Consider the following 18612-nt stretch of genomic DNA (forward strand, 5'->3'; position numbering starts at 1 on the left):
GGAAGAACAGCGAGCCAGCTAGCAGCTAGCACCATTAGCCTGGTAGAAACCGGACCTCGAACCTCAGCAGCGGTGATGGAAAACACCCCAGTTGAGATGGCAGGACTGAGGGAGGGTTCTTGGACAGTCCTGGGAGCGTGGTAGAGAGGAGCCCAGTCGGGGTATTCCAGAGCGGGGATTCCACGGATAGCAGAGCACGACGGTGAGCTCGTTTTGCTAATGGCAGGACGGCAGAGGCTAGGAGCTAAACAGCACCAAACCTAATCAGCTGAGCAACAGAGATGGCAGAAACACAAAACCAGAGCAGAACAATCTTTTCGCTGTGTATGTGAAAAAGATTTGACGGCAGGGAGTGATAGACACGAGGAATAAGCGTTGAAAAGAAGAGCGAGGAAAAACCCCTCTAGCCAACTTCCGGTGAATGGTAAAACTCTAACACAGAAGAGACCTGTCTATGCTGCCCCAGAACGCCTCGTTTGAGATTTCTCATTTTCCGTTGTTTACTTCCTGGGTTCTGTGACGTGTGAACACCCAAATCAACAACAAATGACCGGATTGGCCCAAATGGACCAATCCACACCTCACACACCAGGATCCCTTGGCTAACTAACAGGGAGTCCCATTGACTTGCATAGAGCTCCCTGAACGCTGGTAATAGACGAGTTGGGATGGCGGAGAAACGCTCTCCGCAGACCCATTAGCCGCATTCACACCGCAGGACTTTCCCTGGTACTTTGGTTCTTTAGTTCCGTTAGTACCAATAATGTCGCGTTCACACCGCCGGGACAACTCAGCGCCGGGAACTCTTTTGGCCATTTTCAGTCCCTGCTAGAGAGGTGGTACTAACCTGGTGATAAAAGAGTGCTAATTTCTATTCTATTTCTATTGGCTGGGCGAATTGCAAACCACGCCCCGTTAGACTCTGATTTTTTTTTGTTAGGCAGCCATTTTTTTCCTCGCTACAAAACCACATCCACACCTGAGCGAGTAGTTTTTTTGTACTTTAAAGCAGTTATGACCACACGTACTACAACACCGGAGCGGTGGAATGATGAGGAAGTGTCGGCGCTTCTGGTAATTGACTCTGAGGACGGGATGCAGCAGCTTCTACAGAAAGTAGTTCCCAACTCCAAATGTTTTGAGCGATGTTCGCAAAAGCTACTCGAGCGGCGTGATGCCGTTATTGTTATGTCTTGACTGGGCAATAAAACAAACAAACTGGCGAAGCTTCATTTATTGTGTCCCACCCCAAATGTGCAGAATAGAAGAATGTGAGAGCAGACAGGTGTGGGTGGTTGAATTTATCTACAATGTTGCAACCTTGTGCAGCAATGGCAGGGGCAGAAACACAAGTCTTACACACATAAACACAAGTCATTTATCATGTCATTTGTTTTAGATAAAAAAGGGAAAAACACCAAACAACGGTTAATGTCCTTTTCCAAAATCAGCCTGAGGGGGTAATATATAATTAATACATAAAGATAAAGTCCATTGTTATAATGGGGTATTTTATTTGTAAATGACCCTTATAACCCAGCCTCATGGTGCACATGATTCTTTGCTTGGACCTTTTGTTGGTTTGAGTCATTTGAGCTCGGATTCTAGTAGGGACATAAACACGTATCTTAGGAAGACATGAACTTCATCTTGGGGAAGTTGATGCTGAATTCACTATTTAGTAGATAATCATGTGACACTTTATCTTTGCACTACGGTCTGTCTGCTGAGCCTACCTATATATATATATATATATATATATATATATATATATATATATATATATATATCATGTACAGCGGGTGGGCTTCCCCCTCCCCCGTGTAGTTCTTCTTCTCTCGTTTTTTTTTGTACTCACCGTGAAGTGGTTTTGCGGCCTGCCAGTAAACCCAGAGAAGAAGAAGACGAAGTGACGTCAGCGTAATCTTGCCTCAGGGAAAGTACTGCGGTGTGAATACGATTGGCACTAGCCCCCTGGCGGATTCAGTGCCGTGGTACTTTAGTGCCGGCACTAAAGTACGGCAAGTCCTGCGGTGTGAAAGCGGGTATTCTCAGAGCGTTAGAAACCTTTTTCTTACTCAATATCAAGCCACACTTATTGTTTTTACTTCGGCTGTGAGTGTGTGTGTGTGCTCAGGATGAGTTTCGCTTGTTCTCGCTGTATCGCCTACCCGGAAACCTATCCGCTCCTCGCAGCAGCAAGCCTCGCAACGTCCCGACCAATCAGAGCACACTGGGCTCACAGGGGGGGGGGGGCAGGAGCTCTAACAAGCCGTTTAGGACAGAGAGTGAATACACATACTATACAGAGATGCTGTATGAGAAACTAATGTGAGTTTTGAAAATTGCTCAATGTAAATCTTTTCTAGTAGACCTCAACGATGGAATGATGATCAGTAGAAATGGCCGTGACATGGGACCTTTAAAGTCAGAGTATCTTGGCCTCTGCTGCTTGATTTTAGGGTAGAAGTGCAAAACTACATTCATCCATAAAAAAAACACACCAGAAAGTCCAACATGTTGAATGTCAGTAATGTGTATTAATAAGGAAATCATTCAACTTGACTTAATGCAGGATGAGTATGAAAAAGTTATGCAAATATCCTCCAGGCAGCTCCATGCTCACAGATCTGACTATTTTAAGCAAAGTGGTAATTTATTGACTGCTTAGTATGATTTCAAACTGCCAAAAGTCATGGAGAGTTTAATGAGCAGGGCAACCTGACTTTCACCTGCATGTTACTCGAAGAGAGACCAACCAGGTAGAAACTCAAAATGACGACCGAGAGACCCAAAGTCACTTCAAAGAGACAAACAATGACAAGAAGAAGCAACATAAATGCACAAATGACTACAAACACTCCAACAAAACAACTACAAATTGAAAAATATTGACTACAAAAGGAAAATTAAATACAAATATGCATCTAATGACTACAAAGAGACAAATATGGACTAAAAGAGATGTGAAATGAACCCTTATCAACGCAATATGCCTTCAAAGAGTCAAAAACAACCACGTCAGCCCACTACAAAGACTCGAGCAAAACAGCTACAAAGAGACAAATAATGACTACGAAGACGATCAAAACAACTACCAAAAAGCTTCTAGATGTCCATGTGATTGCGGTTTGTTTTTGGTTTAATAATATCTTCTACAACTTGCAGCACTGTGTACAAGACTCATTAACATAATTACCTTTAAAAAACACATATTTATCAAAACAAACCTTAAAAAGTCACCCAATCTGAAAGTCTCAATGAATGAAGCCCTGAAACTTTACTTCTTAAAGCACAGCTATTTCTGGTATGCAGGGTTACGCAACTGCCACTGTGTGGATGTCAAAAGGTCTCCCAGCATGCACCGTTTTGCCCATAAGACCTTTGCTGTTTAATAGTGCTTCACTGATGACATTAAGGGGCTCCAGCCAAAAGACCATAATAACGTCTCCAAAACAAATCACTGTGCTTCGGGCTGTAACCTTGTTAGGACGATGCTTCGCTCCGAGGTTGTGCCTGAGAGATAAGCCTCGCTGACAGAAGTGATAATGGGAGAGCACGAAATGATTGGCCGTTAAAATAATCACACCACAAGTATTTCAGGATCTTGATACCCTGTTCTTATTTATTGGGCCCTCAACGTCCCCCTCAAGGCTTCAAGGTTATCTAGGAGATGATATTAAAGGGTCAAAATGATCGTAACGTTGACTGGAGCGAGGTGCATTTCTGTTAAAGAGGCCCCATTATGCTTTTTGGGGTTTCCCAAGTTTTTTTTAAATCGTCTTCAAAGGCTAAAATCCCTGTGTTCCTCAAAAGGGAGTTTCTCTCGCATGGGTCTCCGTTGTTTACTTCAGAAGAACAGTGACAACACTACGTTGCACTTGTGCTTCTTTTGGCAGCGCTCCAACACATTGTACGTGATAGGCTAAGGGGGCGGGACATCTCTAAGCCAGTACTTTTACTTAAGTAGTTAAACTATGTTAAGTAGATTTAAGTTGGCCTATTTTCTTACACTTCCTCTCACTATACTATTTGAGAGGTATGTATTTTATTTTTGCTGCATTCTTATCTGAAAACATTAGTTTAAATTATTAAAACAAAATACACATTTACTTACCAAAGTGTAATCAATCAATCAATCAAAACACTTTATTAATCCCAGATGGAAATTAGGTTTTCTGACAGTTGCACCATATTAGAATAAAATAAAAAAATATGTATGTAAAGTAGTGAAGTAGTTCAACTCTATTGGCTAGCGCTCCAACACTTTAGGCGCTTTCACACCGGAGTACTATTACTCGTACGTTTCCCATTTAGTTCCGTTAGTGCCTGGAATTTTGCGTTCACACCAAAAAGAGAACTTAGTTTAGAGAACTTTTATCCCCTTTTTGGTGCCTGCTAGAGAGGTGGTACTAGCTTGAGGCTGGGCGAATTGCAAACCATGCCCCATAAAACTCTGAAAAGTTTTGTGAAGCCGCCATTGTATTTGCTGGCATTAGCATTAGCATTAGCATTAGCCCAGCGCACCAACGGAGAGAGAATAACTTATGGCAACACAAAAGAAAACATGGGAGCGGTGGAGATGAGGAGGTGTCGGCGTTCTGGAGATTTACTCAGAAGGCTTCAGTAGAAGCTGCTGGGAGTCCCAGCAGCTTCTACTGAAGCCAGTCCCCAACTCCGGGGACTTCCGGCCGGGGACTTCGGGTGGCAGTATACGCTCTGAAGTTGTTTGCAGCCTGCCAGTAAACCCAAAGCAGAAGAAGAAGTTACATCAGCGGCTTCATTTGCATAATCTTTCCTCAAGGACTTATTCCGGTGTGAACGCGATAGGCTCTTAGTTCCATGGGGGTACTAAGTGCTGGGCACTAACGGCCCGTCCACACGGCGGCGTGCGTTGAAGCTTCAACGCTTCTGTCCATTCACTTTGAATGGTGTGACGTCACGCTTTGCCGAACTGCATTGCGGGAGAGTCGCTTCGCTTTGCTGGGTACTAAGTACGGCAAAGTACTTGGTGTGAAAGCGGCTCTTGGACGTGATAGTCTAAGGGGCGGGACATCTCTAAGCGTTTGACCAATCGCAACAGAGCCGGCCAGCTAAACAATCAGTGCCGACTGGGCTCTGATTTCAGACAGAGGGAGAAATAAAGAGCTTTTTGAACATTAAAGCATGGAGACATGTCACAGGTTGGCACACAAGTATAAATAAAGGCCTTTACTGATTTAATTGCAAAAACTAATTTTAATTTCCTAACTAAAGGGGTAAGTTAACGGGGAACTCTGATGAATCTTCTGTTTCCTCTATAATTCGATTAGCTGCAGTCTCAATGTCATTTAATGGAATATCCCTACAAACAGGCAGAGCATCTGTAATCTAATCTGAGCAGAGTGAAGGCGACTGAAAAAGGATCATAAATCAGAGAGCGGAGGGGGAAATGTGCTAAGTGACAGTGAATCTGCTAATGCTGCATTGTTTTTCAGTCTCAGATGTTGATGTTATTCAAATGTCTGACAAAAAGGACGGAGGCTATTTCACTAATCAGCGTATTCATTTTCCTCCCGAGGCTCAGACGGCGCTACAGTTGTTGCAGCGTGTTTGAAATTCAAGGTGAGCCATGACCAAGGTCAGTTCTCATGAATGCAAATCACAGTCTGATAACACTCTCAGTCACACCCACGGTAGGAGATAAGAATGATTTATTTACCAGCAAAAATCGGAGTATCAATAGAGGCATTCACACCGCAGTACTTTTCCCACAAAGGTTCATGAAAACTTAGTTCATGAGAACTCTTTAGTTCTCATGAACTAAGTTCTCATGGTTTTCTGACATTTGCACCATATTAGAATAAAATAAATAAATATTTATGTAAATTGGTGAAGTAGTTAAACTCTATTGGCTAGCGCTCCAACACATTGGACGTGATAGGCTAAGGGGTGGGACATCTCTAAGCGGTGGACCAATCACAACAGAGCCGGCCAGCTAACCAATCAGAGCAGACTGGGCTCTGGTTTCGGACAGAGGGCAAAAAGAGGTGCTGCAGCACAGGCAGTATGAGAACAATAAAGACCTTTTTGAACATTAAAGCATGGAGACATGTCCCAGTAGAGACACTAAATACTGATATACACCTGAACATCAGCAGGAGAGGACTCTTTAAAGTAGAGACACTACATACTGATATACACCTGACCATCAGCAGGAGAGGACTCTTTGAAATAGAGACACTACATACTGATATACACCTGAACATCAGCAGGAGAGGACTCTTTAAAGTAGAGACACTACATACTGATATACACCTGAACATCAGCAGGAGAGGACTCTTTAAAGTAGAGACACTACATACTGATATACACCTGAACATCAGCAGGAGAGGACTCTTTAAAGTAGAGACACTACATACTGATATACACCTGAACATCAGCAGGAGAGGACTCTTTAAAGTAGAGACACTACATACTGATATACACCTGAACATCAGCAGGAGAGGACTCTTTAAAGTAGAGACACTACATACTGATATACACCTGAACATCAGCAGGAGAGGACTCTTTAAAGTAGAGACACTACATACTGATATACACCTGAACATCAGCAGGAGAGGACTCTTTAAAGTAGAGACACTACATACTGATATACACCTGAACATCAGCAGGAGAGGACTCTTTAAAGTAGAGACACTACATACTGATATACACCTGAACATCAGCAGGAGAGGACTCTTTAAAGTAGAGACACTACATACTGATATACACCTGAACATCAGCAGGAGAGGACTCTTTAAAGTAGAGACACTACATACTGATATACACCTGAACATCAGCAGGAGAGGACTCTTTAAAGTAGAGACACTACATACTGATATACACCTGAACATCAGCAGGAGAGTACTCTTTAAAGTAGAGACACTACATACTGATATACACCTGAACATCAGCAGTAGAGGACTCTTTAAAGTAGAGACACGACATACTGATATACACCTGAACATCAGCAGGAGAGTACTCTTTAAAGTAGAGACACTACATACTGATATACACCTGAACATCAGCAGTAGAGGACTCTTTTAAGTAGAAGATCTAAGAGTACATATTCCACCCCTGCAAATTATCCGTAATTTAATTTAAACGGTCCTTAACTATTTAATAATTCGTGGTGTGCAATGGATCACTAATGTCAGTAAGTGTGCCTTTGGATATGTACGGAAGTAATTTGTTAATATCATAATGTATTTTATCTTTGATTGGGTAGTATGAGTCCAGAACACATTTCTTTGCAGGGACAATATTGTATTGTATCATACCAATTATTCCAAGATTTCCAAATAACCTGCCTACAGAGGCGGTTATTTATTCTGTGTTTGAAGAAGTGGGTCAGTGAAAGCTGGCAGACACACAGCCTCTCTCACGCTCTGCTGCTGAGGCTGAACACGTTGAATTTATTATTCTGAATATAAAACACTTTAAAAACCAGTCTCTTTATTAGTACGTGTGGATAAAGCAACTGAATTGCAGTCATACTTGTTCTTGTATTTGAGTGCATCAACCTTGAAACATAACATGTCATTTTGTTTTAATGTTCATTATTTGTATGTAATGCTGGTGATGTTTCGAAATGGCAGGAAAGAGCTCTTTATTTGTCTGTCCTTGTTGATGTTATTTATGTTGTCGAGTTGTTTAATTTATTATCATTATCATAATTAAGGATGTTTGTTGACTTCCATGTTTGTGCCTGAGGACTCTCTTGAAACCAAACAAGGGTTTTTTCTCTAATTATCTGCAGCTGGCCTCCAATCACGATCCGCCTTGCCTTTGCTCAGTGCATTGCATCAGCATGAGAGTAAACCTTTAAATAAACAGATAAACGCTTGCTGTGCTCACACTGTGGGAACTAATATTACGTGCACTTTATTGATTTTTGGCCACAAAACTCGGACGAGTTCACCCTGCAGCGCTGACTGTCCATCAGCAGACATGCCTTCCTCCTCTGTGATCAGACAATGAGAGCAGATCTCCACTGATCATTCAGTTAAATAAAAAATGGGGAAAGTCTGGGCGTGACGTTCTTTATATTCAGCTAGCACCAAGACCCTATCACAAATTCAGTGTTACTGTATGTGCGCTGACTGTTGACTGTTCTTGCAAAGAGGAAAAATGGCAAATGTTGCACCAAATGTCTGCAAATTCCTTCATTTAAAGGGGACCTATCATGCAAAATGCACTTTCTGATGAAACAAAAGGGTCCCCCCCCTTATGTGCCCATCCCCCCATGTGAATCACTCCTGGCACACACAAACACACACACTCGGAGAACAATTTGACACATTTCCCGCTCTTGTGTGCCCATCCCCCCACATTGATCAAACCTGGCACACGCAATACATGTTCAGTGCATGGTTCAGTGTCTGTTCTTTGTATAGTTACTGCAGTTTTTCATGTATACCAGTAGTCTGATACAATATGTACAGTTTGAAAGGGTGTTAAATGAAATTTGGTGATGATGAATGGTTTTTGTGTTAACACCAAAGTAAGGGGGGGGGGGGAACGAAGACAATAGGAGGGTTAAATATTGACACTACTTCTCAAAAATATGAGAATCTTTACATAATCCTGGTTCAGACGACACAAGCAAAATTGTATGTATTGATATCGTGAAAGAAACTAAATAAATATAATGACTTTTTCTCAATATTATGACAAATGTTTGTAAAATAATCTTTCTCAAATTATAGACGTATCTCAAAAATATCTGCTTCGTCATTGACTTTACATTTACTTGCTTCAGAAGTCTCAAACATCACATTGATCTCCTGTTGCCTAAAAAACTGAACCAAGATCTGCAGTTAATTAGAGAGAGATGCTCAGCTGTGCTCGCTGCTGCAGGATATTTTTGTGACTCCAGTGTGTTGTGGATGGTTTTGTGATGGAGTGGTACGGTCTGCTTATTCACCTGTGACAGCATCAGGGGGGGGGGGGGGGGGAGCCCTACATATGTAAAGGTCAAAGCATACATGACCTCAGAGTATCCACATGTTGTTCAGGAAGTGAGGAGGGACTGGATGTGAAGGCCCCTCCTCCAATAAGTCTTCAAAATTAGAAGTTTGAGTCAACTTTTCCAGGCAGGCAGAAGCCAAACTGCAGAGAGTAATGTGAGGACGGGGAACAAAGAGCGGCCTGTTTGTGAATACAGAACAGGAAAAGGATAGTCAGGTAAATGGGTACAACATTAGTTTTCCACTTAACGCTGGAAGATGTATGGAAGCACATGTCTGCCAGTAAGAGAAAAACAAATGAGTGAAATCGGAGAAAGGAAACACATTTTTGAAACAGATCTTGTCAGTAAATGAGAAACTTTGTCAAACTACGTGATTTTAAATTACTGATGGCTTAGTATGTCGAAATAATGAGCAACTTTCTAAGAAATAATTACATGTTCTCAATATAATGACAATATCGCAGAATAATGAGAAACTTTATCAAGTTATTCCTTTATTTTTTGAAATAATTGAGTAAAACCCCATAACACATTGAGGAACTTTAAAAAAAATGAGAATATCTTATTAAAGTAAGTAGTAGTTCTCATAATAATAAGACACTTTATCAAATTTTTCATTATTTTGTTTAAAAGAAAATAGCAAATCGGTTAAAATATATTTTGTTTAAATGCTTTTATTGAAGTCTTTTTTCAAGAAAGCTTCCCACTACTTTAATAAAGTTTATTATTTGAAGAAGTTTCTTATTATTTTGAGAAAGTTCATCATATTTTTGAGATAGCTTCTTATTAGGCGCTTTCACACCAAGTACTTTGCCGTACTTAGTTCATCAGAACTCTTTAGTTCATCCGAACTCTTTAGTTCATCCGAACTCTTTAGTTCGGATGAACTAAAGAGCAGATCACGTTCACACCGGAATAAGTCCCTGGGGGAGGATTAGGCAAATGAAGCCGCTGACGTCACTTCTTCTTCTTCTGCTTTGGGTTTACTGGCAGGCCGCAAACAAATTCACGTCGTATACTGCCACCCGAAGTCCCAGGCTGGAAGCCCCCGGAGTTTGGGACTGGCTTCTGAAGCCTTCCGAGTAAATCACCAGAACCCCGACACCTCCTCATCTCCACCGCTCCCATGTTTTCTTTTGTGTTGCCATAAGTTAGTCTCTCTGCGTTTGTGCGCTGGGCTAATGCTAATGCTAACTTTTTGGGAGTTTTACGGGCCGTGGTTTGCAATCCGCCCAGCCAATCAGAAATGGGAACCTTTTTCTCCCACGAAAGTACCTGCTCTCTAGCAGGGACTGAAAAGCATGTGGAAAGGTTCTCATGAACTAAGTTCTGGGTCCGAATGTTTTTGGTGTGAACGCACATTTTCGGAACTATATCGGAACTATACTGGGAAAAGTACTCCGGTGTGAAAGCGCCTATTGTAATGACTTACATTACCCATTATGTTTTCACCCCATTGGTGGAATTTGGCATCCGTATAGAGGAAAGAAGTTGTGATATTGTCAATTTAAAACAACCAAGCTGTAGCTTTGTATTTATGAAGACAATATTTGCAACATCCTCAAACGATCTTCAAAGTGAGAACTGGACGGTCTGTAAATACTTCAGAAGTAATCATGTTGCTCAGTGAGAGACTCCTGCACACTGCACCGAATACATTTTCAAATTGTTATTGTCTTGTGCACCTCCCTTTCACAAATACAGAGAGATTTCATGTTTGTCATGTTTCTTTCCAAAGTGCTGACAGATTTACAACCCTGAGTTTGTAAATTGTGCACAATAAAGTCCTTTCAAACTCTGTGTAAAGTTCACATAAGACACTCTTTCTTATGATAACACAGCACAAGTATACCCATGGAGTGACTGACTACAGTGATACAAAGTTACCAATAAAACAGAATACGGAGCATAAGGTATTTTCTTTAACAGAAAGGGGAGTATGGCTCTGATATCTGATAGGTAATAGTAGCATTACAACTACTATTAACACAGCCTACTAGGTTTATGTGCACATAAGGAGATGGTCAAATGGAATGAATTATATGGGATTATTTTAAACACATGAATTCCCTTTTTTTGGGAATTCATGTGTTTAAAATAATCCCATATCAAAATATCTTTTGTATACCTGTGTTTCTGATCTTTCCTGAGGGTTAGATGGAAGAGGGGTCTCATGTTATGTCCACTTGTTTCTATTTCTGTATCTGTTTCTTCTCTGTCTTCAGTTAGTAGACGATGCCTCCATGAATAAAGAGAAAACATTTTACGTTTCCGAGCCTTGGCTTCCCTCCCTGACTGACGAGGTGCAGAGGCATCACTCAAGAAGATGAACAGGAGTTTAAACACGACAGAGAGAAACTTTAAGATGCATCACACCTGACTGTCAGTATAATGTGTTTCAGTCAGCAACAACTCTCTGAAGACGCTAATAATTTCACTGTAACCGCATGTGGCTGTAAGCTTTGATCTTTATTTATTGGACTTTTTTTAAATGAGGCTTATTTGCATAGAAAGGAGTCAAATCTGCACCAAATGTCTGCATATCATAAAATTCAAATATGTCCAAGTAGTGGCACAAAGAGGCCATTTGTCTGGCAGTGCACTAAGTGGTGCATTTCACGTTTTTCAGGAGACTTACACGCTTCTTTTTGTCTCATTCTCCCCTGTGTGTAATGTAAAAGGTGTTATCTGTAGCTGACACAGCGGCTTCAGACTCCTTCATGTGTTTACCAGAAATAACTTTACTGTTTTGGTTCAGCTTTCTCATTAGTGTTGAGGTTCTGTTTACATCACAACGCTTGGATAAGCTCACTTTGTGATTCCAGCGCCAAAGACAAAAATGCTACTCTTGAGTTCAAAGTGAACGTTTAAGCTGTTTCTGAAATGTATTACAGGCTTACAATTTAGAAAAAAAACTGTGTGCTGTAGTGCGGTCGTCTTTCCATCAGAAGGTTGTGGGTTTGATCCCAGCCCTTGCAGAAAAAACATGTCGATGTATCATTGGGTAAGATATTTAACCCCGAGTTCCTCCCGATGGCTAACGGTGTGTGAGTTTGTTGTATGAATGTTAGTTACTTGAGCAAATGGCACATGGCTCTGTATGAATAGGTGTGAATGGGTGAAAGATGACTTGTAGTATGTAAACACGTTGAGGGGTCGTATGGACTGGTTAAAGCGCCATATTAGTCCGTTTAACATTTACCACATCCGTCACGGTATTTGTTTTAAAATAGCACCAAACAAGAAAGCTATTAAGACTTCTCAAATCAAAAAAATACTAATGAATAATTTGTATACGTCTACATTAAACATCATTTTTAATTGTTTTTAATTTCATGTTTTCTTTTGTATTATTTTATATTGTTGTCTATTGTTTGCAAATAATATGTTAAAATGTTCACTTTACAATATGAAACACCAATCTATTTTTGCAAGAATATTATGCTTGCCTGTTAATTATTGGTTTTATTTATCTAAACCCCATCATACGCATTTCTTTCTTATCGAATGAGCTTTTTATATCTGCTGGCAACTGTTCCCTTACAAGCTTGTCATAAACGTTTGAAAACAGTAGTTAATGCTGCCAGGGCAGGAAATCAATCCCCACCAACTTGTATTTAAGTTCCTTTTTTCCCCTGCCTCTCTTTATGCTCTGACCACAGAAGTTTGTTTTGCAGCGAGGTGTTTTGCTCTGCGATGGTATGTTTCCCTGTGGCCCGCTGCATAGACTCACTATTGTTGATGAACTGTGGTCCGGCTCACGCTGCATACCAGATATCGTCCACAACCTATCACAGAATGCTGCACCTCCTGGTAATCTTGGCAAACCCTTGATCTGTGCAAACAGTGGTCTGCTATGTTATCACTGCAGAATCAATAGTCCCACAAAGGAGTGTATTACATTGTTTACTTATAATGGTGTGAAAACAGCCCGGGAAAATAACACTGGCTGTTTTATTCTGGACTGAACAGAATCACTGTTCATACGAAGTTGTGGAACGCGTCCAATTTAAGAATATAAGTGAAGTCTTTCCTTGTTTGTAATAACGGTAAAACTGGTTTATTTTGTTTAATTTAAACTTGCACTTCTCACTTCCTATGCATACTTTACTAAAACGTTTCTATTATCTGTAATAAAAAGGAAATGTAACAGTATTTTGCATTAAAATGTGTGAATTTCATGTCATTATGGCAGCCATAAGGACAGATGGCCCTTTTATATATGTTATCAAGCGGACTACTGTTGCTGTCTGTTGCTACAGAAGCATAAAGCACTTCCTGTGAGTCAGAGGATTTGTAGGCACCTGTTATATTCATGTAAATTCATGAAGAGATTACTGAGCGGGCCAACAGGCACAGGCCCAAGGACCTAAAGTGTAAGTGCCCCCCTGGCATTTAACAGCAAAATGCCAAGTACCAACCCACAAGAGACTCAAAATGGCAACAAAGAGACATAAAACAACTAAAAAGAGATGTAAAAATACCAAAAGGGACACAACATGACCACACTGAGACACTAAGCACTGATTAAATGTGTAACTTGATGTCTCAGTTTTCTCCAGTATATCATGGTAAAACTTCACTACGTCAAATCTCTACTAACATCATCCAACACCACATAAAAAAAGAACTATTTCCCAAAAACTACTAACTAGAATTGTACAGATAATACAGAGTATTAAACCTCAAAGAGATGCAGCATGACCATTAAGAGGCAAACAATGACTACAAATCGACTCAAAATGACATTAAAGAGACATGAAGTGACCACGAGACACAAAACATCAACAAAGTGGCTAAACAACCCTAAATCCTGAGTGTCTTGCTAATATATAGTAAAGGTTGTACTGCCTTTCGTTTGTCTGTGCCCAGGGGCCCACTGTCTTATAACCACATGTGTGTCCTGAAGTAGATGTTGTAAAACCTGGTACAAGATATACTGGTATGATCAGTGACTGCTGTTTTTTTTACAACTGTCGAAAGAGTCACAGAAAACATCAAAGTTATGTGGAAATCTCCATGTGCAGTGCAGTTGTGTATTTGCTTGACTTCCTTCACAGGGCTTAGGGAAAGAAGGCAGACAAAGAGAGTACAAACTTTGTTTATATGATGTGGGAGTTCATGACTTTAGACTGTGAGTTGACAGGAGACTTGTTAACACTTGCCGGGCATTGATTCAGCTGATCATATCACAGTTTTTTAAGAAACACTGTTTGCATAGCAACACAATTGTTCTTGGATTGCAATACATTTTAAGTGACTCTCCAGAAATCTTTCCATATCTACCAGCAAGAATAAAGTTAGGCTACTGTCTATGTCATTATCTATGTTTATGGAAAAAGAATGGCATAGCTATGATGGCTATTAGTATTTAGCATTTTTTATTTGTTCTTCTTATGATAATGCAGAAATGAAATTACATATGAACACTGCTTTCTATTACTCATGTTCATGTTGCACCAAACTCACATCCCTTCACTTCCCAACACACATTGTCATAATTTTCTGACTCATCACCAAGTGACTCTGAGTACACTTCAACTGAATATAGACTGCTTATCAGAACAAAAGCAACAAAAAGTATTCTGTTCCACAAACTTTTGCCATATAAGTGGTTAGTTCAGCTAGAATATGAAACTAGACATTCCTATGTGAGTGTGTACATGCATATACAAAATTAAATATGATGATAACAGCTGGACAGTGACATTTGAACACCTCCTAATTTTAGCCCTTGGCATCAACAGACCCTAGTGACAACGACTGCATGCACACATAATTAAGGGAGACCTTCAAAAAGTCATTACAAATGCCCTATTTTATTTTATATTTTGCTAAAAGTCAACATTTTAAAAGGCTATTTGGCCAAGAGTAACGGATTAACACTTAAGTCCAAAAGTTAGGGATTTATAGTCAATACAGTTAACAGTAGGCCTAGGGATAAACGGTTGAAATAGGCTGGTTAGTTAAAAGTAAGCTAATGGACGGTTAAAAGAGCTATCTGAAGGAAATGGTTTAAATAGGCTGGTTAGTTAAAAGTAAGCTAATGGATGGTTAAAAGAGCTATCTGAAGGTACAACACAGTCTCACGGCATTTCCTGTTATAGTCACAAAATTAATCTATTGATTTGTGTTCACCAACACGATTTCCCCATTTTTTTCATGTCACACAGAACGATTTTAAAAGCAATGTAAATAATAACAAATTAGAAGGAAAAAGAGATTTTTTTAAATACAGATTTCAGTATTCTGACACAGAACGATTTTAGAAGCAATGTATTTCTATTGGTAGTATGTTTAGTGCCTGCACCAAATAATAACAAATTAGAAAGAAACAAATATTTGAAAAAATACAGATTTCAGTATTCTGAGGCTCTGAGACCCATTTATTTTCCTCGTGGACGGCAAAAAAACTCCGACATTATACTATTCAAAACAAAAGGGTTAGGGTTAGGCTTAGGGTAAGATATAAGAAAATGCTTTTATGAACCACCCAGCTTCCGGTCTTCCAAGACCCGACTGGACAAAAAGACGTGGTGCAGGCACAAAACATACTACCAATAGAAATACATTGCTTTTAAAATCCTTCTGTGTGACACGAAAAAAATGCGAAAATCGCGGTAGTGAACACAAATCAATAGATCAAATAAATGTTGTCACTATAACACGAAATGCCGTGAGACTGGGTTGAAAGGTATTGATAAACGGTTTAAATAGTAGGTCAATGTAATGGGAAATAGCTAGCTAAAAGTTAATAGCTGAAATAGAATAGTTAAAAGATAAGAGTAAGTAATAAACAGTTGGAATAGCTCGTTAGCTAAAAGTAATAAATAGTTAGCTAAAATAAACAGTTTGGCTAGAAAGCTAAAGTAAAAGATTTGAAATAGTTAGCTTACGTTGTTTGGATAGCTTAAACCAGGGCTTCTCAAACTACGGACCAAGGTCCGGATCCGGACCAAACTGCAAATCAATCCGGACCGAACCCTGTGTCCCATTATAAAATAAAAAAATTAAAAATTAAATTATTAAAAAATTGTTATAATTCTTTTTTCTTCTGATTCTGATGTAAATTAAAGTGGACCTATCATGCTATATTGGAAACATATATTGTAGGGCCATACCTATACAAAACATGTCTGTGAAGTTTTTTTGCTTAAAATACCAAACAGATCCCCCGTTGTAGCCATGCCTCATACTGCTCATACCCCTCTTTTGCAGCCCTGTTAGAGAAACGTGGATTTTGGGTCCTTAGCTTGAATAAAAAGAATTCTACCAGAGATAAAGTTAAATTCTGCTGTGATAAAACGCCATCCTGTTCTAAACCACATCAAAGATTATTTCTGAAACAGTATGGAGTAGGGATGTAACGATACCAAAAACTCACGGTACGATAATATCGCGATATTGAAAAATATCGACGCACCGGGGACACATATTTACGTATAAAAGACATCACAAAGTGCAGTTTGCATGATAGGTCCCCTTTAATGTATATTTTCTTGTGTCTGACGCGTTGTGAGAATGAACGTGCATATATATTTACTTGTGTGCGCGAGCGTGACACGCATTGCAGACCGCAAGTTAACCGCAAGTTTACCTTGACTTTCTAAAGTTTCTAATGCCATTTCTCCCACTAGTTCAAGCCATCATAATGTATGTATTGAATGTGTGTGTGTATACAGGGGCGCCGTTTACCGACAGGCAAGTGCTTGGACCAGAAGGGCGCCCCCAAATAAGGTAGATTAATCCAATCTAACTTTATTTATATAGCACTTTAAAACCTCCAGACCAAAGTGCTGTACAGAGAGATACATAACATATCAAATCACAGAGCTCAGCTCACAAAACATAAAATAAATAAATACATTTAAAATAAAAGGGGGGGACTTTAGTGGCATTGATCAGGACCATTGACCTTGTATAAAATTCACAAGTGCACCTTTAACAAAAAAGTTTGAGTACCCCTGGCTTAAACTAAGGCTTTATCGGTTGAAAATGGCTAGCTAGCTCAAAGTAATGGATGGTTAAAATAGTTAGCAAAGGTTTGGATACATGGTAAACAGGTTAGTTAGCTAAATGTTATGAGTTAACAGTTGAAATAGTTAGCTAAAAGTTAACACCTTATAGCCTAGTTTAAAGCTAAGGTATACCTTAGCTTTAAACGAGGCTATTTAGGGTGTTAACTTTTAGCTAACTAACTTACTTTAAGCTAACTAGTTATTTTCAACTGTTTATAAACAGTTGAAATTAGCTAGTTAGCTAAAAGTAAGTTAGTTAACTAAAAGTAAACAGTTTGCAAAGTATTGGATTTGAAATGGTTAGCTTACGTAGCCTAATGGATAGCTTAAAGTAGGGCAGGGTCGCCAACTCTCACGCATCTGGCGTGTGACACAAGCTTTCACTCTCAATCTCACGCTCTCACGCTGCCCAAACTATTCTCACGCCAAAAACAAGATGAACCGGCGATCGTTTTTGGTTGGCTATTTACAATGTTGAGTTGACAGCTGCTCGAGCTGTCGAACCGCTCCCTCCCCGCCCCCAGCAGAGCAGTGGGAGCCGGTAGGTCAATCCCTGACCCGTATTGCGCATGCGCAGATCTAAGATCCAGTAGAAATGATAAAAAAGTAAAAGTCTGGTGCTTATTGTTCTACTTGGCCAAAATAGAGTGAGAGTGTGTTAATTAATATATTTGGCAGTTTGGAGTAAGTCTGTAGATTTGTTTGTGTGTGTGTGTTTCATATAGGCCTCTCACGAATGAATTTTGTTGGATACATTTTCCCGGAAATTATAAACGATAATATTGTCGGCACCGTTGTATGACCATTTTAGACCACTGACATAATGATAATATATAATAATAATTCAAGTACATCCTTTCAAACTGCTAGTCAGATCCTCATGTAAATGGCAATTTATCGATTTCATTTTTATTTATCGTACGATAAGTCAATTGCTTATCGCGACAGGCACACAATAAAACAGTGGAAACAAACATGTGTTTGACTTTCATTAGTGAATGAAACGTTGTGCCCTCTATAGTTTGTGTCCAATATTGTGTATTTGTATATATTGTATATATCCTATATGCTAAAGTCCCGCAACTGACACGATAGCAGTCATTTAGTGCGCATATCTGTAATTAAACCCATGATATCAAAATCTCACTCAAGCCTGGTACCCAAAGTTGGCAACCCTGAAGTAGGGGTTAAATGGTGGGAATAGCTAGCCAAAGGAAATATACATTTTGTTAGCTAAAAGTAAACAGATAGGCTAGTAAGCTTAAGTAAAATATTTGGAAAAGTTAGCTTAAGTAGCAAAATGGAAACATTTTTTAAATAGGCTAGCTGGCTAAAAGTTATGGAAAAGCCGTTAAAACAGCTGTTAGATAATTTTGATATAGAGTTAAAATAATTAGGTATTCATTTTGATATTGAGCTAAAATAGTTAGGTAGTGGGCTAATGGATATAGATATAATTGTTCAAGTTAAAATAGCAAGATATAAGTAGGTGATAAACAGTTACAACAGTTAGCAAAAGTAGGCTAATGTAAAACCTTTTAAAACGTTCTGCTTCAGATTAAATAATAAACAATATCACCTTTATTATAGTCAATATTGTAA

The sequence above is a fragment of the Notothenia rossii genome, assembly GCF_949606895.1.
Source record: "Notothenia rossii genome assembly, chromosome: 1".
NCBI lineage: Eukaryota > Metazoa > Chordata > Actinopteri > Perciformes > Nototheniidae > Notothenia > Notothenia rossii.